The sequence below is a fragment of the Lontra canadensis genome, unplaced genomic scaffold (assembly GCF_010015895.1).
Source record: "Lontra canadensis isolate GAN:19392208 unplaced genomic scaffold, GSC_riverotter_1.0 scaffold48, whole genome shotgun sequence".
Taxonomy (NCBI): domain Eukaryota; kingdom Metazoa; phylum Chordata; class Mammalia; order Carnivora; family Mustelidae; genus Lontra; species Lontra canadensis.
Window position 1 is genome coordinate 2,231,731 of NW_022631042.1, and position 23,476 is coordinate 2,255,206.

Below are 23,476 nucleotides of genomic sequence, written 5' to 3' on the forward strand. Positions count from 1 at the left end.
GGATCTCAGGATAGGTAGCATTATCAAGTTTGGGTCAGGTTTTTGTTGAAGTGTGGAAATGGAGGCAGTATTCTAGAAAAAGTTGAGATAAGTAGGGTTTTTTTAATTTGCTAAATGATCTAGAATGTAGCCAGAAACAAATCCAATTCAGAAGGGGCCAGAGAATGAAAACACTATGGCTTGATTGCCACCACAACCCCCCAAAAATCAATGTATTTACTTTTGCTCTGGCTTTTTATTGATCTCTTATGCTGCATTATGGCTATGAGGTCACCATTAAAAGAAAAAAATGAACTAGCAAGACCCATAACTTTGGTTCTATAATACCTTATTAAAAAATGAGACAGTTTTTTTTTTTTAGTACAGAGCATCTAACAGATTCACATGATATCCATAATATTTTAAATTTATTATTAGTTACATATATCTTGTGCATTTGAACAGACACTGAAGGCTAAGTTCCTACCAAGGCCCTGAGCTTCACTAAATGCACTGTTGTATCTTTGCATGGCAGAATTTGCCAGACAAAATATCAGATCACTTAGAAAATGCAGCAAAGGTATTATTCTTAAAATATTTAACTTCTTGGGATGCCTGAGTGGGTCAGTTGGTTAAGCATCTGCCTTCAGCTCAGGTCATATTCTTAGAGTTCTGGGATCGAGCCCCACATTGGACTCCTTGCCCAACAGAGAGTCTGCTTCTCCTTCTGCTACTCCCCCCATTTGTGCACACTCTTTCTCTCTGTCTCTCATATAAATAAAACCTTAAAAAAATACTTACTTCTTGATTCAGTATAATGTAATTCTGAAAGAAAATAGAAAAATCTACTTTGCTTACAACAGGTGAGTAGAGAATGAGACAGCATTATGGTGTTATTGAATACATCATGTGGTGTTGAAGTCTTCTCAAGGCTTTTAGATGTTTTAGGCTCACTGTTTTCCAATCATCTAAATACAGATATCCCCATTAATGTAAATCATACTTGTTGACAAAAAAGACAATATTCATTTTATTGTCATGCACAGTGATTGTATACTTGTAAATTTGTGAAATTTTACCATACATAATAACCTGTGATAGCTGGTCTATACAAATATAATCCTTACAAAACCTTATGAAGTAAATACTATCTTCCTTGGGGTTTTTTGCTGTTTTATTTTGTTTTTTAGTTTTTGATGAAGAAAAATAAAGACAGGTTGCAAATAAGTAGCAAAACTGCCACACCCATTATGGATGTAGGTTTGAATTTTCAAACATATTTAAAAGCATTTCTGCTTGGAATGGCTAAAATGAACAAGTCAGGAAACAACAGATGTTGATGAGGATGCGAAGAAAGGGAAACCCTCCTACACTGTTGGTGGGAATGCAAGCTGGTGCAGCCACTCTGGAAAACAGTACGGAAGTTGCTCAAAAAGTTGAAAATAGAGCTACCCTACGACCCAGCAATCACACTACTGGGTATTTACCCTAAAGATACAAATGTAGTGATCCAGTGGGACATGTGCACCCGAATGTTTATAGCAACAATGTCCACAATAGCCAAACTATGGAAAGAACCTACATGTCCATCAACAGATGAATGGATAAAGAAGACGTGATATAGATAGATAGATAGATAGATAGATAGATAGATATGCACAATGGAATACTATGCAGCCATCAAAAGAAACAAAATCTTGCCATTTGCAACAATGTGGATGTAACTAGAGGGTATCATGCTAAGTGAAATAAGTCAGTCAGAGAAAGACAATTATCATATTATCTCTCTGATCTGAGGAATTTGAGGGGCAGGGCAGGGAGTTGTGGAGGGTAGGGAGGGAAAAAATGAAACAAGATGGGATCAGGAGGGAGACAAACCATAGATAGGAGACTCTCAATCTCACAAAACAAACTGAGGGTTGCTGGGGGATTGGGGGTAGGGATAGGGTGGCTCGGTGATGGACACTGGGGAGGGTATGTGATATGGTGAGTGCTGTGAAATATGTAAGCCTGATGATTCACAGACCTGTACCCCTGAGCCAAATAATACATTATATGGTAATATAAAAAATAAAAGCATTTCTGCTTGGCTTGAGTATTCACCAGAAACATAATTTTTACCCAAGAGAATCAATGTGTGCAAAAAAAGTTTTGTTCTTGACCAATAAATGTATTAACACCTAAAAGAATAGATTAAACTGAAAAAAATATCATATGTTTGAGAAATTCCATGTTAACCTGACTTTTATCTTTGGTCAGACCAAGGTTTTTGTCAGCAAATGGGAAAGCCCCCAAAGTTACTGAAATAACTTGAAAAAGGAGTAGAACAATTCCAAAAGCAGTTCTACCTTAATTGCTTGTCATTTTCCTGTCTAAAACAATATTCTTCACTTCATTCTTGGTTACTCAGTACATACTGAGAAGGGACTTGATATCATCAAAAGCCACAGGAGCTGGTCTAAGGAAAGAGTTGACCCTTGGCTCAGACTCCTGGAAATAATCTGAGGTGGTGCTGAGCTGGGAAAGCACCTAGAACAGCAAAGACGATTAGATGTCTGTGTTTGTATAAAGCATTCTTTTGCATTTAAACAGAACTTGGAGGCATTTCAAGAAAATGAATGAAAATACAAACAACTGAGTTTGTAAGAAAATTTGAAGAAAGAAACTGGGAGGAAAACTTGTCTCAGACAAGTTTTGGGAGACTGAATGCAGTGTTATCCTAGATGCTGGGTTCACAGGAAGAAAAGAACACATTAGGGAAGTACAATGAAGAAAGGGCTAGCATTTCCCTTCCTGACAAAGGAATGGTTGTTGGGCACAAGCTTGCCATTTTTGGTATTCATGACTTCTATATCTTTACTGATTGGTGTGTGTGTGTCTCTGAATCAGCAGTATGTCCCTGAGAGATGAGTTCAGATCTGTTACTCTGGACATGGGCTTTTACATTTCTCATTGGAAAAGTGGATATTTTCACTTTCTTTATTTTGAAACTATGCTTCTTTGTTGCAGGCAAATTTTAAAATATTCCATCTATTGAACTGAATATCATATTTAGTGAACCTCTTTAAGTAGTGCTTTTGATTTTTTTTGTCAGTTATTAATCAAGGCATACCAGCTTTCTTTTAATTTGATATTTAAAGATCATATATATATATATATATATATACTCACACATATATACATAAACACATGCATATCTTTGCCTCCTTTTGTTTTCAACATTCTTCTTTCTCTTTCCTCTGTTACTGTTTTTCTTCTGTTCCAAGAAGCAAGGGTAAGTATTTCAGTATATCCCCTGTAGGGGGCTATTGTCCTGCCCACCTTAGCCTTGTCTTTATCTCCTGCCCCTACACTGAGTCAATTAAAATGTATGTCCCTGCCTCAGCAATAGGCTGATGTCCCCAGGGTGTTATTTTATCTCACAGAATTCAAACTTCCCAGTCTTTTCTGGCCTCAGAGGTTTCCCATTTTTCCCATGACTTACTTACTTACTTTATTTTTTTATTTATTTGTTTGTTTGCTGTAGCTTTGCCACATTGGAAGCTTTGCTATAAATATCTGGAATGCCATGTTAGTTAGCATTTAAATAATGTAATAAAGTTCTTCTTAAAAATTAAATGGGGAAGATACAATGTCATCATATTTTAGAGTTTTAGGATACTGTTACCACCTTGTTTATTATTACTACTCCCAGAAAAGTTCTCATCTAAGTTTCTCTTCCTTCTGTTTATCCTCCATTTGATGGTGATGCACTATCTCTCTGTCTATCAAAACTTATGGATTCTTATTCCTAGCTTATATGATATATTATTATGAGATTGCCATCTATTTCCTTCTCTTTCCTACATTCATACTCTGTAGGTAGACTCATAAATTATTGGCTGTTTACTATGATACAAGCACTGTCGTTGGTTGGAACTGAGGTATTAAGGTAACTAAGACACATTTCCTGTAGTCAAGGCCAAAGTATATTTTGGGAAATAATAAGTGAAAATGAACCATGCCAGTACAGTGAGATTCATGAAAATACATATATGTGAATGCACCAAGGTTGGTATGATTCACTATGTTTGTAAAACTTGGAAAGGCCTAAAAGAAGAAGTATCAGGTAAAGAGATTTTTAAAGCATGATTAGGGCTTCTCAGTCAGAACAGAGCACCAAAGCAATCTAGCCACAATGATTAAATTATCCATATATATATATATACTTGACTGAGATATGTTAAGATTTTGGATAAACTGTAAATACATTTTGGAATAACTGGGACAGGCAGCTAACAGGGAGATGTTAGAAGATAAAATTAGACATACTGACAAGAGCCAGATTATTAAAAGCCTTTTTTAGAACAGTAAGGAAAGAGAAAGCATTGCAAGACTTTATGTAAGATAATATTACTAGTTTTCTTTTAAATTAGATAACTGTGTAATCAAGATGACAAGTTTTGAGGTGGTTGTGAAAGTGTAATGAAAAGCAGTTGAGGGTCACCTCGGTGGTACAGTCAGTTAACTCTTGGTGTCAGCTCAGTTCATTATCTCTTGGTCATGAGATCGAGCCCTGTATTGGGCTCCACACTCAGTGTGGAGTCTGCTTGAGATTCTCTCTCTCCCTCTCCCTCTGCCCTACTTGTGTACCCTCTCTCTCTCAACTAAATAAATAAATCATTAAAAAAAAGGGAGAGAGAGAAGTTGAGACACTGGACCAAGGCAATGACAGTAGGAACAGAAGAACAAGATAAGATATAGTTAGTAAAATCAGAAGATCATGGTGACTGATTAGGTAAAAATATTGGGAGAGACAAGAGCTAATGTAAGTGACATGGTTGACTTTGACACTTCAAGATTATTATGTGAATTAGAGAAACATGTAGATAAAAGAGAAGTGCTTTATTTGGGATAATAATGAATTTAAATTTGCCCTGTTGAAGGTGAGGATGTGTATATGGATGTATCTCCAAAGCAGAAAGAAATACGAGTTTTGCAGTTTGGAAGAGGGTTATTGGTCAGAGATACTCATTTGGAAAATATCAGAATATCCATAATAGTTGAAGCTATGATAATGAGGTAAAATATCATTTTCAAAAATGATTAGACTGAAAAGAAAAGAGACTCAGGGGTAAAACTTTGATAAAGAGTGAGGGTACAAAGAGGTGATCTAGTCAACAAAGCTGTTGGGGGAGGGAAGAGCCGGTCATAGACCTGTGAAGCAAGAGTTCAGTGAGAACTCTAGGATGGAAAACAGAGGGGAAATTTCAAGTAGCAATTTTGGTTGATCAACAGTGACAGGGATAAAAATGATGTGGTATGTATAGGCCATGGGATATTACTCAGCCATCAAAAAGAATGAAATCTTGCCATTTGTGACAACATGGATGGACCTAGAGGGTATGCTAAGTGAAGTAAGTGAGACAGTGAAAGACAAATGCCATACAATTTCACTTATATGTGGAATGTAAACAAAACAAAACAAAACAAATGAAATGAACAGAAACAGACTCTTTTAAATACAGAGAACAAACTGGTGGTTTCCAGAGGGGTGGTGGGCTGGGTGAAAGAGGTGAAAGGGATTAAGAGATACAAATGTCCAGTTATAAAATGAGTAAGTCTCAGAGATGAAAAATACAGCATAAGGAATGTAGCCAATAATATTATGATAACATTGTATGGTGACAGTTGGCAACCACACTTACCATGGTGAGCAGTGAATAATGTATAGAGTTATAGAATCCCTATGTTGTACACCTGAAACTAACAAAACATTGCATGTCAACTATACTTTGTTTATTTCTTTAAAATGAATGTTAAATGCCAGAGATTTGAAATAAGGTGATCTTAATGTCCTACTTAGGGCATTCTGTCCACTACAGAGAACTGAGTTTTGAGTGAGGGTAAGTTTGGAGATAGTCCGAGTTGACTCCTCTTCTAAGAAAGTTGGCTATAAGGAGAAATGGAGAATGGTTCATAGCAAGAGGGGAATGTGGAGAATGGGGAAGTTGTTCTTTCCTGTCTTTGTTTTTTCTTTTTCTCTTCATAAGATCATAAAACTGACCATGTTTGTTGACTGGAAAGAAAAGAACCAAAGAAATGTGAAAGAGAGGAGACATAACAGAGAAAGGAGTTGATATGAGTTCATTTTATGGGTATACTTTAGGGACCAGGGACCAACGGTTTTATATTGCAAAACTCAAGGTAAATTTTTATTTTTTTGTCTCAGTGCTATAGGAAACCTTTAATGAAGTATTATCATTGATATAATCCTAGAAATATAGGACTTGAAGACATTAAAAAATTGTAAGAGGCTGCAAGTCTCCATTATGATAGTCAGCAGAAAGCAATAAATATTTTAAAGAGAATCCATCTGGGAAATCAAATTCTGCTGATTGATACACTGAACTTAATCAGCAACCCAATATTAAATTCTGTTGATAAGGAAAATGGAAGAAAAAAGGGTATGTTTATGAGAGTCTAGTAACTGCTATTTCACTAACTATGTGCAAAAGGAAGACTACTTGTAGGGAGTATTCTGATGAGTTCTGTTTGTGGTTTTAGTAATATTAAGCTTAAAAAAATGCTTTCAGTTGTCCAGAGCCAACAAATATTTGAATTATTTGGCTTTATTATTAAGTGAAAATGCTACTGCTCAAAAGGAAATTAGAAAAAATATAACTTTTTTTTTGCCACATTTAATACAGAATACTAAAGCAACTTTATAATGATCTCCATGTTTGCCCAGCCTTTTTTTAGTATGAGTCCCTGTACTGCTGGTTAAAAACAACCCCCCAAAAAGTGATATGAAAGACAATCTCAAGTAAGTACAAAAGTAAGTTAGATACAACACATGCACTATATTATAAAAGTCAGACTCCTGGAAGAAACAACTGGTACACTCAAAATAGGTAATTTTGAGAAAAGTTTAATAAAAGGACAGTTTACAAAGGTGTGGGCAAGGTGTAGGGAAATCACAAAGGATAGTGCTATGTTCTAGGCCTTTAATAGAAGATGCTATTACCAACCAAAGGACTGAAGGAGGGAGGGAGAAGGTGGAAGTGTTTATACTACATGGAAAAAAAGAGAGTAAGCATGCAGCCAGATCATGGAATCCTTGAAGGAGAAAGCAAGGGAAATAAACATGGGACCTTCCTCTCTATCCTTTTCTTCATTCATTCTCTTCTCATGCTGGTAATCTCCATTGGCAAATCCCAGATAAAAATCAAAAGATAAAAAAGCCAGTTGATTGAGCTTATACCTATACTATAGTTAAACTCCCTGGGCACAAAAAGGAGAAGATAAGATAGAGGATTCAGAGGCAAGTAGAAGATATCTAGCACATATGTAGTTTATTTTTAACACGAATAATGATACAGCATTTTATTAAATGCAAGATTCTTAATAACCCTAATAAATGCTAAATAAATAACTGAATAATATCAGGTCAATGGGGTATCCTTGCAGCCTTTTTAAGGTCCCCAGATTTTGGCCCAGCACTGGTTAAAATTATTTCTGTTTTCTCTCTAGTAAGATGGTCACTGTACTGCACAGTCCCAAACCAGATGACTCAAAGCCTTTACTCCTGGCTTAAGAAGCTCATGCTAGCACATTGTACTCTGCCATCACCTTATTTTAGAGCACATCTATGCTGCCATATTTTTGCAACCCACCAATGTCAGCCATATCTTGCTTTCCATACAGGTAGAACAGTTCTAATCAAAGCATTACAGGAGCATTTTTAGGTTTTAATTGAGTTTTTCTCTGTTTCATTATCTGTTCACTTTTCTTACCAATCTCCTACAAGCTTTCACCTACTACCTCCCATGCACGTGTGTGTGCATGTGCGCGCATGCGCGCGCGCGCGCACACACACACACACACACACACACACACTACACACACACACAATCACCAGCTAGCCCCCAGTAGCTAAGAAAGAGGAAATTACTCAGTGATGAGAATTTCAAGCTGGGCAGAGGGGCAAGTTTCTACAGTCTGGTAGTGGAATTACTTTGCTTAAACAGGGTTTTTTAATTCCATGCAATTCGTATCACACAGGTGGTCCCAGTCAGTAAAGAAATAATCCACTCCCCTAGGCATCAGGACTAATACTTCTAAATAGAATGCATATGAGGATGCTTATGCAGTTATTGGAAAAACATTCATGACTATAGGAGTCCTGTTTTCAAGAGTAAGATTAATCTAATAATAAAGTGGCTTTGATTTACCAGAGTTCAAGCAAATAAATTGAGGAGGTGGATAGAATGACTTTTCCAGTCAGCTGTTTAATTTAAATGCATTTTTTCAACGATCACACAAGACACACTTACTTAAACATACATATATTTTTTAGTTTTGCTGTTGTTTCAAGAAATGAGATGCCAAAGAAATGCTTGTTGTATCCAAGTTAGGAACACAAATCTTGCCTGCCTTGAGATTGAAAATATTCTAATGAACACTTTGATCTCTCTTGAGAAAGACTTCATACAGTAACCACTTGTATATTTTTTTTGTTCTCTTGATTCATATATATATATATATATATATATATATATCCCAACTGAACAGAGAAAACTGGTTTTCTGCCAACATCTGTCTAAATTGTAACCTATGCAGTTCATTTTAAAGCACTCACTCATTTATCATTCACAAATTAACCTTGTACAGGAGAGCTGCTCTCATTTCCATTCTATTTCTGTCCTCCAAAGAATGAAACTCAAGCATTCAACAAATAATAAGAGTTGAATCTGGGAGGCAAATTTAATGCAAAGGGGATTTTTAATCTCTATAATTATAGACATTAATAACTAACTATACATCTTCATTTCTCAGTGCCACAGTTATTAGGAATAGAATGGTAATTTGTACTAGATGTTTTTAAGGACCTTATGCCAAAATTCATGTTGCTTTCTTTTAGCTTCAACTATTGGTTTTTGGAAAGTGGGAATCAGAGTTTATTATACAACATAGTACTGAAATATGTACAGAATGATTTTAAGTGTTTGCCTCTTTATTTTTTAATTGGAATATGATATTACCACCATGGTATTGGCTATAAATCTTTGCCCAACTCTGGGGTGGCACTTTAAAAATCACACCTATCTTAAATAATAGTAATATTTCAAAAAATCTGTGTTACTCTAGTAGGCAACAAGCTGCACTGAAAAAGTTATAGATGTGATTTTTAGTGTATGAACACTTACTCTTGTAAGATGTGCCTTATAACTTTATGGCAGACAAATTTTTGAAGTGCTTTGAAAATTCTATGGAACATTTGCAAGTCTGCTTCTCCCAGCCCCCCCCCCCACCTTTTTTTGTAGAGCTTTATGGGCTCGGCTTGTACATTTAAAGGCATTTTCTTTAAAGACTTTCTTATAGGGAAGTCCATGGCAAATGTGTGATTTCTGACACCTTTCCTATTCCCAACAGCACCATTCTGAATTTATGTTCCCTATCCTGAATCCTGTTCCCTAGGGATAGAGACAACGGAATGTCTCATTTAATAGTTCATTTCTGATTTGCCACCCCTTGAATACTGAACACTCTTACGCACTTGGAGAGGTATCATTTCACCTTAGATTCACTCCGAGGTGATTTAGTGTCTTTCCAAATGCTCTTGTGCAATTAAAATCTACCTTATATACAGTATGTATATTGCAACTGAGTAAGAAGATACATTTCTATATGGCTTTCAGTCAGGCTCTCAGGGGAAATTTACCACACAGCCAACTAATAAATAATAATGTTTAAACTTGGCATCCACGACTGTTTAAGTGCTTCTCAGAAATTAGCTCATTAATCTTCATGTGGCTGCTTGTAAAGAAGACAGCAAGTTATCTTCTTCTTCCCACTCTCTACTATTATACCACTCCAATGGCCTAGAATTCTATACTCTATACTCTTGTGCCCGCATCCCGACGGGCAGGTTCCTTCAGTGTTTCTCCAAAGAGCAGAGCACACAGGGCTTGAGAGTCTCTGTGTTCCTTTTCCTGATAGGGCCAGGGAGTTCACACTAGCCCTCAGATTTCTGTTTCACTGGTGAAGTGCATAATTAGAGCAGGCAAAGGCGCTGAGTATATTGCACGAGCTGACTCATTGAAACCGATCTCTCTGGTTTATAAACAGGGCCTCACTTCTCGTAAAGGAAGCCCTGGCAACCTCTTCTGCATTCATTCTTTGCTGGTCGTAAAGGGGGTATTCCACTAATGGTAGAACAACAGACCTTTAGAATCTGCTTTGTTACCAAGTTACGGGGCTCAAAAGGAATAAACTTGTATTTTGTTGGTTTAAGAATTTTGCATAAGTTTGTTTAACAATTTTTAATTTCTTACCACAACTCTGGATGTGTTATTCTTGGTTCCCAGAAGAAAAACCTGTGGCTTGTCGAGATCAAGCACAGTGTGTGAGATACACTGAAATGTTCAGTTAAGTGTTCTCCTGTCATACAGAGCTCTGATCACAACCAGATCTGCTGATCATGGTTCATCTCTCTTTAGAGTCTACATGATGCTTTTCAAGGATTATATTTCAATCTGAAACTGAGAAGGACAAAATATAGAAGTTGCTTATTGACTGTAAATCAGAAAAATTAGAATTTTTCAAGCATAATAAATAACATTTTAAAATATTTCCCATTTGTCGTACAAGGATTCTCTTCTCATTCTATACTTCCTCATTCCTCTCTTCCCCAATTTTCTTCCTTCTACTGACTTAGACTTCCAGTACATACACCTGAGTAGAATATAAAGCAGGCACAACTTATTTTCATAATAGGAATTGGCCTATTACTTTTTTACGTGCAGTATCGAAGGCTCACAATCCCCAAACATTCACAGATTCAAGGGGAAACCAATGACTCAATTAACTTCTACTTGAGTAGTTACCAGCTGTTGGGAAAAGATCTGTGTACTAAGGGAGGCATCATTCAATTGGAGAGTGACAAATGAATAAGCATGAAGTCACATCCACCTCCCAGTGAGTGATGTGACAACAAATATTATTTATTTCATTAGTGGTACTTGAAAGAGTGCTCAAGGTGTCCTAAATCTCTCTTTCTCTCTTTCAGTACTCACACAGGCTGTAAGAAAAAACTAGACTGGAATGGCCTCTGTCTTGTTTAATGGATTGTATATAGTTCATAACGTATATTTTCATGGGAATGTTTTAGCTTTGTGTCAATGCTCATTCATCATGGTGTTGTTTGTTTTTTAAAACCTAAATAGAGCAAAAGATTAAGTGACCTTTTACTCCCTGGTATATTTACCGTACAATTTCTTATAAATAATTAAATCTGGAGAATTTGAGGGGTTGTAAAAAAAAAACACCTAAAATCCTTTGTGTCACACAGAAAATAAAATTTGTATGGCAATATTTGAAATTTTTTCTTGATTTTTCTATAATTTACAAAGCAGAAATATTTGATTATTTGTAGAACTCATGTCTTTTGAGTTAAATCTTTGACTAGAAAAAACATGAATAATTGATTTAAGGGAATCACTTATCTCATAGGTCACTTTTATGTTTTCTATCCTCCAGTTAAATTAATCATCTTTAAATTAATGTTAAAAATAGAACATGAAGAACAGAAAGTAAATATTGTCTTCAAGTGAATGAGTGAAAGATGAGGGAAAATGCAAGCGAAAATTATAATCCATTTTATTTATGCTTAATATTTGAAAAATGTAGTTGTGATAAAATATTCCATTATCCCCTTTTAATTTTTGACATGTTTCTATAGAAGCCTTTTAAGATATTTCTTGGCTATGTACTTTTATTAACATATTGGTTCTCATTTTTGGCAAGATTTCATTCTATAATTAACCTTATATATACCTGGATATTTATTTCAATAGAAGCATGTAATACAAGTCTCGGGTTTTTTACTGGTGATCCCTGCAACTGGGTTCAGTTAAGATAAGATTTCTATTTTATTTCTAAACTATGATATCATCTTATCTTTCCTAAAGTTCATGATATCTGAAATTCTCTAGATGTCATGTTAATTTTATTATCTTTATTCCCCATATTGGTTTCATATGTTGAAGGCTTAGCTTTTCACATAGATATAAAGTATTTCCCTTCAGAGCCTATGTCATGTCCTTTTTAAAATCCCCATTCCACCGGCTAACCCTTGCATACAGAAACACATTGTATGTTGAGTTGAATTTTGAAACCTAAGTAACTTAAATTTTAGGTGTTGGTGATACAATTATCTGTAATCCCATCAAATGAGCTTACTTTCCTTTAAAATAGGAAAGAATCATGACAGTTGGAAACATTATTGGTAAGATTTGAGCTCTATCAGGATTAACATTTGTATTAATCACAAAGGGACAGTTTCCAGACCAATGTAACACATTGGGCAAGTATACACACACAGACACGCACCTCCCTAAGCATAGAAAGGTGACAAACCAGTCGTAATACTCTGATGGTTTTTCTTCCTATCCCATTTCTGAAAATATTCAGTGAAGCTTCCTGTGACCACGGCAGTCTCCTTACTGTCAGCATTCCTTCTCCTCTTCCCTGTCTTCCGTTCTGAACCTTTCAGTGAATGTATAGATCTCTTCTCAGTCTATACCTGCTTCCTTTGTTGCCAGGATGAAGGAGTCTGCTATAAAATATTTGTTGCATGATGTGTCAAGATTCCGTTAGGATAAGAAAATGTTCTATTCAGAACCATTTTCAACTAAGGTGATGTGTGTCTGTGGCAGAAGAGCCATCTGAGAAACTTACTGAAAAAACAGATGATTATGCCTCATACCTCTGGACCCTGAATCAAAAAGTGCAGAATGACTTCCTGTATATTCATATGTTGAACAAGCTTCCCCTGTCATAACAATGCACAGCCAGTTGGGAGAACCATTGCCCTAGCCCAGGTGTCACACATGGTAGGTATTATGTGCTTAAAGGATGATTTAATGGGCAAATGAATGAGGCCAAAAAATATCAATTTAGAACCAATAAACCTTTCTATACTGAAACTAAATATAATGCATTTTTGAAAAATAACTGATGACTATGTGAAATTTGTACACATATTCTTTGGGAAAGTCTCTCCTAGGCTCACAGTTAATAACAAGTTTTGAAACAAAAATAAAACTAATTCCTTGTAGGTTGCTTTGTCAGCAGCTGTCATTTCCAAGCCTCTCAGTTGTGCCAAATTGCTAAAGGCAGTATGAGATTTTAATTGTTTTGGGTTTTTTTCTGCCATATTTTCTGCTCATTATATTACAACTGATGGAGTGTCCTGCTTGAATCTCTTCTGATGTGTCCTCCATATTTTATTTTGTTATGTATAAGAAGGGTCTTGGTGGCCTGGTTTGTATCTATTTGTCTTTGATGATCTGCCCTTCTACTTTATCAGTAAATATAAGAAGAGGGAAATATGATGTGATGTTCATAGTTTAGAGGCTATGGTTAGTGTCTCAAATATAAAACATCCTTTATACATCTCAGTTTAATTTTTGTTTGATTGTCTTATCATTGAAGAGCATAGAACCTAAATATCAGAAACGATAACTTAGTTTTTTTTTAATATAAATCTTGTTATCTTGAATTCTTGACAGGAAGGACTAGATTGTATAGTAAATAATATTCTAGAGAATCATATCATCATGGCAGAGCTTAATGGTATTGGTATATATGATAAAGCCAAGCTTCTAGAGGAGGTGCCATGGCTAGTTCCCCAAGTACATTTGGGGAACGATAGTTGCCATTCTTAGAACTTTCATAGCATCTCTATACATTTCAACGTCCATTCAGAAAAGTTCATACTGGGGGTCTTGGGTGGCTCAGTGGGTTAAAGCCTCTGCCTTCGGCTCAGGTCATTATCCCAGGGTCCTGTGATCAAGCCCTGCATCGGGCTCTCTGCTCAGCAGGGAGCCTGCTTCCTCCTCTCTCTCTCTCTCTCTGCCTGCCTCTCTGCCTACTTGTGATCTGTCAAATAAATAAATAAATAAAATCTTTAAAAAAAAAAAGTTCGTACTTTTCATACTACACTGAGGACCAGTTCTAGAGACCTTCTGTCAAACATCTTTACTTCCTATTCCTTGCTAGGCCCTGCATAACAATTCATTTTATTAGGGAATGAGGTAAGAATCTAGCATTCTAACGGGCAACAAAAAATAATTACTGTAACATCTTTACCGAAAGTCCTTTAACTTTTCACTAAAGATCATCTTAATCAGATATCACCCTCATTGGTTTATCAGTCTTCCATTAGTGATGCAGAGCCATTACTAGAACCCAAAGGGAGAGAATTATGTACATTCAAACTCTTTAAGTGGAGCATTGAGTGCTTTCTGGGTCCTCTATACCAACATTTTTTACAAATAGTTCCTTTGTAAGGAAGTCCTGTTCAAAATATCTTATTTTGCATGCACCATCAATTTGTTGTTGGGATCCTAAGACAGGAAACCGTGACATAAACAGAATTGAAGACAGATGAGCCCAGAGTACTATGATAGGGAGGTTAACTATAAAAAATAATTTTACTTCACCACTTAGAGTTGATTTTTCTAAATTATGAAAAATTAAAGGAACAAGTCATAGGAAAGTAAGAGCATACCAAATGTCACAATTATATTTCTATATAATGTTTAAATCTCTAAATATCACCAATGCCTCATTTTTTTTTTTGCCTTATGTCTTTTTTAGAAATGACATTAAACTAAGAAATTAAATTCATTTCCACTATTTAATGATGGCTGACTGAGCAATGTAAACTTAAATTCAATGACTTCATGAAGACCCCAAAATAATTAACAGTTTTGAAGTTTTCAATACTGTTTGATACTTTTTTTTTTTAAGATTTTTATTTATTTATTTGACAGACAGAGATCACAAGTAGGCAGAGAGAGAGAGGAAGAAGCAAAGCAGGCTCCCTGCTGAGCAGAGAGCCCGATACGGGGCTCGATCCCAGGACTCTGAGATCATGACCTGAGCCGAAGGCAGAGGCTTTAATCCACCGAGCCACCCAGGCACCCCTTAGTTTGATACTTCTAAAAATATCTAGGAATTAACAAGTATTGTCTCAAATTTATAAAGTGTTAAATGACTCCCTCTTTAATGTTAAGCAATTTTTCTTGGATAATTTTATCTCTGGTGTATACCATTTTGTATGTGAAAGCAAGAGAACTAGTAATTACTTGTTAATGATCCTTAACCTATCTGAATGCAGAAGGCATGATCATATATGCACATAATGGAGTTTGCTAGGTCTAAGAATTCTAATTGTCTTCATTTAGCTCTCTAGAGTAGAATAATAGATATAATTTAGTTGCTGGGGTATAACTCCTTTTTTATGATGACGCATCTTTAACTTTCTACTCATCTCTTAAAAAGCACGTCTAGGAATCATACCATATATGTTCCAAACTATGGGAATTTTGAATGGCAAAAATTTAAAAATAGGCTTTAGTTAAGAACTATAAAATGATCCTCGTGTAGTCTGAGATGGGCCAGAATCAGTATATTACTCATTTTAGACTTAAAAATGATGCTGTAATCAAAAACCTGAAATCCCAAAAGACTTACATCCTGTTCATTTTATATCTTTTTGCGAGATGCCTCAAACTCTGTTGTGAGTCTTCTACACTTGGGTTACAAGTTGAAGGAGCAGCCACATCTGAGACAGGGTTGAGGGAGAGGGGGTAGAACCAGAGGATGGTTCTCACAGCTCCTGTTCAGATGGTGGGGCAGGATTTCTCATTTTGCAGTGGCCAAAACAAATCAAATGACTAAGCCGGATTTCAGTGGGGTAGGCAATTATGATCTTGCCATAGGGAGAGTCAGCACATGATTAGATACCATACCTCAGTTTACTTTTCGAAAATATTTTTTTCCTGTTGGTATCCTGAAATATGCAATTTATCTAAAAGTCTGTCATAAAACCCAACATTTAAGGACATTTTTTCCAAATAAAAGTTATATTAAATTATATATAGAATGACACCTGGAATTGTTTATATAAATATGAAAGTTGCTTAATTAACATTGTGTGAGAAAAATGTTTTCTTTGTAATCTGACATAGGAAAAAAAGCTTTCTTATATTTCTCAACTTCATAAATATATATACGCCTATCTGACCTTATTTTAATGATGAACAACCTTTATAGAAATGTATTAACACTCTGGGATAAAAAAAAAGAAGAGAGATCTGACATTCCTCTTCTAAAATGTGCAATTATTATTATAGCATGGCACAAGTATTTTTAGCAACAAAAACAACATGCATCGATGGAGGCACTAACTTCAAATAAAAATATATAACTACTTCAGATTAAGAATTAGCATAAATTTGCCTATAAACATCATTTTCCTGTTTTAGAGATAAAACCAAAATTATATCATATGAATTTATAGAAAGCATCATATTTTTCATCATTCTCATTTCTCTAAGATTGAATTTAAATTTCTTTTTGAGATGTTTCCCTCAAGAAAATTTACTGTCTAAAAATCATATTTTCTTCACTTTCCATCATCAGTATATACATATTCATCATCATTTAAATATTCTTTTATTATTAACCAGTGCAGGTTCTCTATAAAATCCTCAGCAAATTTCAAAGTCCTTTATAAAAATAACATTTACAATATTTTTAGTATTTTTAATTTTAGGCTATTTGTGTAGCACTTATAAATGGGAAATATTTTGAAGGTGTTTCTATAGTAGTAACTGGCTATTGGTAGGTATGGAAATTAGACATTCCATTCAAAATTATAAAATTAGGTGTAACTTTATTCATATCTCTCCTTCTTACATGCAAGAGGAATGGGTGCCTAAAAAGAATAAAGGACAGATCTAAGCTCCCAGGGGAAGATATTTTTAAAAAGAGATTTTAAAACTTGGGTCCTTTGACTTCTTCCTTATTCTCTCCATCCCTTCCTTCTCTGCCTCCTTCCTCATCTACTCCTCCCTCTCTCCCTCTTCTTTTTAAAATGTAACCCATTTAAACAACATAGTGCATGGTACAGCTAGCAAGCAATATTAAACATGAAATTTAGAATGGGAGCTGAATTTTTACACACTTGATTTTTTTTACAAGTATGTTCATTACCATAAAAGTAGACAGGCCTGTAATTTAGAAATAATAATTTTGTTCCCTTTTAATGACAGGAGACAAAGCACATCTCAACGCCTCAACAACGTATATTTGAGAGTGCACTTTTTATTGCTAATTTCTCCTAATCTGGAAATATTTTGGTATTTTTAAATTATTAGAGAGGAGAAAATTATAGTACAAATGAGTTAATTAATTTTTGCTTGAAATACTTATGAATGAAATCTAAATTCTTGTCTATCAAATAGAGGCATTCGTTTCATTGAATTGAATATTGGTTTCAGGAGAATATGGAATACACACTGAAAACACATTACAGCTGTGCCAATCTTTTTGCAATTATTTTGAATAGTTGGCTATTTGCCCCATTTGACAGTTTGTGAACATGGTGAATAATTTAGCATTCATGCTGCTGCTGTTTTGGCACAATTAACATGAGTCGCATATCCGCTGTTATTCAAACTGATTGCAATATGGGGGGAAGAGAATCACTACCTTAATGTTCATTTCTTTGTATTCTATTTTTCTAAAAATGACTTGCAAGACAATGCTAAATAAAGCACAATGAAGACCACTTGTATAATGACCTAAAAGCCAGTGAGGACATCCCTTTTTATTAAATTCCTGATACCAATTTAGATCTGGTATCTAATTTTAGAATTTTCTTGGAGAGCCTGTCAACTGGACGTCCATGTATTCCAAGCATGTGCAAAATATTTATGGACCTCTGTGCAAAGCCAAAGACTGCCATGTCATTATGTATATTATCGTCCATTTGTCATTCTGCCTAACATGACTCAGAGGCAATGACTGTTACACAATTTCTTTCTTATTCTCAGTGGCATAATTTGAATTTAGTCTTCTGTTGTGTTGTTTTAATCTGACCAAAAAAGTCAGAATAATTTAAGCTCGAGATGGGGTCAGGTTTGGACGAAATACTTTAAAAATATATTTGCCATAGATTCTTAATATCTTAATACAAACAGCTACTTTCCCAACTGCCCTTTTACCTTATAAGAAAGTCTGAAATGCAGATTGTCTTTTACTGCTGGAGGAATCTCTTTTAAATACAGAATAAAAATGATCATCATCCGTATTTGTTCAATGAATGTGTATTAATGTTTAGGAGTTCATCTATAGATTTAAGGTAATAATAATAATATTTTTGAAAAACTGTCACCACAGTCTTCTCTTAGCTCTGTTGTAAAAGATTGCATGTTTTCTATGTGGCATAGAAAAACATACTTGTTTAAGAATGAATGAAAAATAAATATTTTCCACAGTTGTAGTTCTGGATGTGTTAAGAATTCCTTCATTGAGGGGCACCTGGGTGGCTCAGTCATTTAAGCATGGGACTCTTGATTTCAGCTCAAGTCATGATCTCAGGGTTGGGACATGGAGCCCCGAGTCAGGTTCTGCTCTGGCTGTGGAGCCTGTTTAGGATTCTTTCTCTCTCTCTTCCTCTGCCTTTCCCCCAACACCTCCTCACCTTCCCACCCCCCCCCAAACCCCCTTGCTCATTCATGCTTTCCTCTCAAAAAAAGATTTTTTTTTTAATTTAAAAAAAGAATTCATTCATTTAGTAAATATTTAGTTACAATATTTAGTTACAACAGGGCACCCTGTTGAGGACATAGCCTACTGCCTCTGTTTGCATGATTTTCATGTGTTCGGTCCACCTCCTCTTTTCAGAAGATGAAAATCCAGGAGAGATTTATTTAAGTGTTGTGCACTGCCGTGAGTTGGCTGTGGGTCTTTCTTCTTGGTGCCTCCATGTCTGTCGTCACTCCTAGTGATTTGCACATTTCAGTTCAATCTGTTTGTGTCCTGAGAGTTATGTGATATTTTAGAGGTGATTTTGCATCATGACTTCAGGGCACTGGGTTAATTTAATGTTGGCTTCATACACTCTGTTTCATTTCCCAACTCTTCAGATCCTACCTGGAGCCCTTATTCTTGCCACCTCGTGCGATCAGGAGAAATGTTACCGCCAATCCTGTAATTACCTTGAATATCCAGAAAGTGAAATATTTAAAATCCAGAGTGATTTCTCATTGTCCCCTTTATTCTGCAGTTTTCACCAAAAATGTCTGCCTTCTTCCATCATCAGTCATACATGTCAACTTTCAAAAAAAAGCCTTTGTTGAGTACCTAGTGTATGCTTACTGCTTAGTTTACAAAGCAAAGAAGGTATAACGTTTCCCTGTGAAGGAAGGAAGGAAGGTGATCCGTACACAAATCATTACAATATATTTTGAGATTCCATTATAGTCACTAAGAGCAGAGAGTGTCAGGAATCCAGAAATGGGCACAGACAACTGTGTAGAGTTTTAGGGAAGGCTTCAAAAACAAGATGACATTATTGAGATGGTTCATGAAGGATGGGAAGGAATTTAGTCACTAGACTATCTTGGGGTTTCTTATAAAAAGAAGCAGATTTTGCTAGTTGTTATATCAAACGCCCCTCTACAGTTCTCATGCCTATACACACTGTAAGCTTTCTATACTTTGTATATAATTGGTATTCCTTTATCTGCACCTGCCATTCTTGACTTCCATTTAGGAAAAATGAGGCATAAGGGCAGCACACACAAGAAGTGTGCTGTTATAATATTAGAAGAGAATGCCATAAAATTAGTTCAATTAGATAACAATCTCAAGTGGTTGTGAGTGCAGCTAAATGTCCTGTAAGAAAACAATTCCTGATATTTGTATTAATTGTATCAGACTCAGGATTATATAATGAAATAATTAAGATAAGCATAATAAACTAATGATGCCTTTCAAACTAGAATTAAATTCTATTTTGTCTCTTTCCTCAGAATTAAGTGTACGGTGGAAAAAGGAAATAATTGATAAAAGGAAAAACTCATAGAAAATCTATCTTTAACTAAAATAATACCATCCCCAAATTATGTTTTTCTTCAAATAATACATGCATGAGTTTGTGTGGAAGGAAAAAGGGACCTTCAAAAGGAATGAAGAAAAAAATGAAATAAAACGCTGAACAAATGCTTTATTACTGTTATTTATATGGTTGTTAATTGCACTTCTTATTTTAATGACACTTAAAGGGGACCTTAGTAAACAGGCACACATAGACACACATGTATGTTTATAACAGAATGCAAAGAGAACACACAAAAAAGAAAGGCACAGGTACTCTCCAGAAGCTGGAAAGTAGAAAAAGCTGATTACTTCATGTGAGCATTAAATATCATTTTAAATTTTTCATCAGCAAAGGTTAAAAGGAAATACGTTTCTATAGAATGATAAACGAGTATATCAGTTCTTTATTAGAGAAAAACTTCTTTTGGCACTAAATTCTGGGAGGAATTTATTCTGTGTATTATTATTTGAGATGTTGATTAATATAATGAATAGTTGTTTTCCAGACATTGGAAGAGTATATTTTGTAAGATCATTCATTTTATCAGCCTACAGTAAAAGCTAAGGGCATAATATTATTATACTGTGCATCAGTGAGTCAACTTCTGTGTGAAACCTGCTCTTGAAACCTGTTTTTACACTTGGGGGAAAAATGAAGAAATAAACTGAAGTCATTTGGAAGAAAAGAGATTTAATTTCCCCAATGTGGTGACGGTAAAGGAAAATTTTGTGCTCTCAGTTGTTTCCATCTTCCAAGTAGATGTTTCAATACTTGTGAATTCAAAACTCTAGGGTGGTAGAGTTTTTAAATCTCATTTCTTATTTGAGAAAGAGAGTAAGTTAGTTAGCCTAAATCAGCTGATAACTAACTCATTATTTCTCTTGTAGTTGGTCTTCCCCAAACCCTCTGTAATTCAGATTCTGTGCCCCCCGCCAACTCTGTTTTTGCCCAGTGCAGGGCTGATTTTTCATCCTACCACGTCCCTCTCCCATATTTGGCTGACCTTCTTAAAAGTTTCTACCTGGATGTCCTTCCCTGGTTATTTGTCCCTTTTTCCTGTTTGGGGTTCTTCTCCTTTGCCCATTCCTTATTGCCATCCAAGTTCTCAGTCAGTCCTCAGCTGACTTTTTCTCTCTATGTTGATCCTGTGTTCCACATATATCCCTGTCTTTGTGTCTGGCATTTGAGCTTTACACTAATTTACCACGCTGATTATGTGTACATAAAACAATCCTCTTGAGATCATCAGGTTCAAATTGAACCCTCTTGTCTTTCCTCAGGCATATCCGTTCCTCTTCTTTTACTTGAATCAGTTAATGGCTCTATCCATCCTTCCCATGGTCATGGCAACTACTGTAAATAATTGTATTATTTATAAAAATGTAAGAACAGCATAGGAATTGTGAAATCCCACTTTTCCATTCTTTCCTTTATCAAACCTTCCCTGTGGACTAGCATGCCTCCTTTGTATTTACCTGGTTGACTTCTCTCTCCTATCCATAATCTACTACCATGATTCCGTGCCTTGTCACCTCTGGTGTTGATGTTAAAATAGAAACCTACCTTGCTTTTCTACCTTCCTGCTGGTTGCTAGTAATTATCTCCTTATACAACAACCAGGCTCATTTATCTAAAATGCACATCTGGGGCGCCTGGGTGGCTCAGTGGGTTAAAGCTTCTGCCTTCGGCTCAGGTCATGATCCCAGGGTCCTGGGATAGAGCCCCACATTGGGCTCTCTGCTCAGCAGGGAACCTGCTTCCTCCTCTCTCTCTCTGCCTGCCTCTCTGCCTACTTGTGATCTCTGTCTATCAAATAAATAAATAAATAAATCTTTAAAAAATAAAATAAAATGCAAATCCGCCTGTGGCTTTCTCCTCTATAAAGTCCTTCTGTGTCTTGTCATCACCTATATTAGAACTGCAAGTGTGACTCTATAGACCACCTTTGATTTGGCCCCTGCCGATTTCTCCTCCCTCTCCTCTTGACAATTTACACCCTGTTAATGGCAAAATTGCTCCCATTTCCTGTACTCACACATGCTCTCTCCTGTTATGTGACTTTGTACTTTGGCTGAAGCCCTTGCACGACCTCCTCATCTTTCTTCACCTGCTCTCACTCATCATTTAAGACCCAGCTCGGGCACCATCTCCCACAGACGCCTCTGTAGAATTCTCATTGGGCTAAATGCCTATCCTCTGTGCTACGGGAACAATTAGCATGTATTTTCTTTTCATGTCACTTTCCTTTTATTAGAATAGGACCTCTTCAGAGGCAAAAATCACAACAACTACCTGGAAATGAGTGATAAAGATCCATTGAAATAAGTCGAATAAAAATCATCGATAGAGCTCTTGGTCCTTCCTATCAAATGCATATCTCAGTGTAACAAAAATGAGAGGAAGGTAAATTGAACATGTGCATTTTTGTCTCTCTTAACCCTTTCTGGGGAAGAAATTTTACTTATTAATTATCCTAAAATGATAGGAATAATAAACACTCTCTAGAAACTGCTTCGACCAAACTTTTCTGCTTCATAACAACTACGTTTAACATCAGAATCATGGATTTCTACTTCCTGGATTAGAACAGAAGGTATATTATAAATATGTTTTATTTAATAGATTGATATGTTGATATTGGGACTATTATAAGTATTTCAAATATTTTAACAACAGTAGTAAATAATAGTTTTTACATTCTAATCCCCAAGTGAAATTACACTTTTAAGTGGAGCAGCAATATGAATCATTAAATTCTTGCTTCTAAAATAATTAAATATTGCTAATTTTTAAATGATAGATTTCACGCTGTGGTTTGGAAATACAGTTTAGAATACAGTATTTTAGGCAGTAGAAGGAACCAAAGATAGAGTATATCTAGTCCAGCTAACTCATTTATAGAGAAGGATATTGAAACCCCAAGAAATTCATTATCTAACAGTATAGGATTGGTTAGTATCCAAGCTGGAAATAGGACTCATGTTGAGTTTCTGCCATCAAATGTACTGCCTGCCTCCTTACTTAGTCTTTAGCAATACAATCCATGTATTTGGATCAAATATGAGACAGCACCCACCCATTTCTTCCATCATACACACCCCACCATGTAGAGTAGTTAAATAATGGAAACTTTTTATTGTTGTCACTCTTACTTGGACCACTGAGAAACGTGAAAGGCTTATTCCTGAAATTAATGGAATCAGTGAATTGTTAGAGACCATTCATTTCTGCTTACAATTTTATTACAGATTTTTTCCCAGTATATGTAACAAAATGGAGATCCAAAAAGTGACATTTCATGTCCAGGAAACATGAAATAAAACACTCAGAAGAAAAAGAAATGTAAAGTGCAAATACTAGTAACAAAGAAAATAATTTTCTCAATATTTAAAATTTAATCAGTGCATGTAGGTCACTAGCCCATCACTTGTAAAACAACATACTGTTTAGATGTTGAACACTATTTTTAGAGAATTGAATATACACGGTATCCATTTCTTGTAATGAGACTCAGGTGATAGTATTTACCTTTAGACCAATTTACAGTGCACCAAGCTA

The 23,476-nt window shown here is 35.5% G+C and overlaps 1 protein-coding gene across 1 annotated transcript in view; it reads left to right on the forward strand.

Moving 5' to 3' along the window:
* The window catches only part of SEMA3A (semaphorin 3A), a 306,101-nt gene that overhangs the window by 67,285 nt on the left and 215,340 nt on the right, over positions 1-23,476 (forward strand). The gene's annotated exons all lie outside the window — the stretch shown is intronic.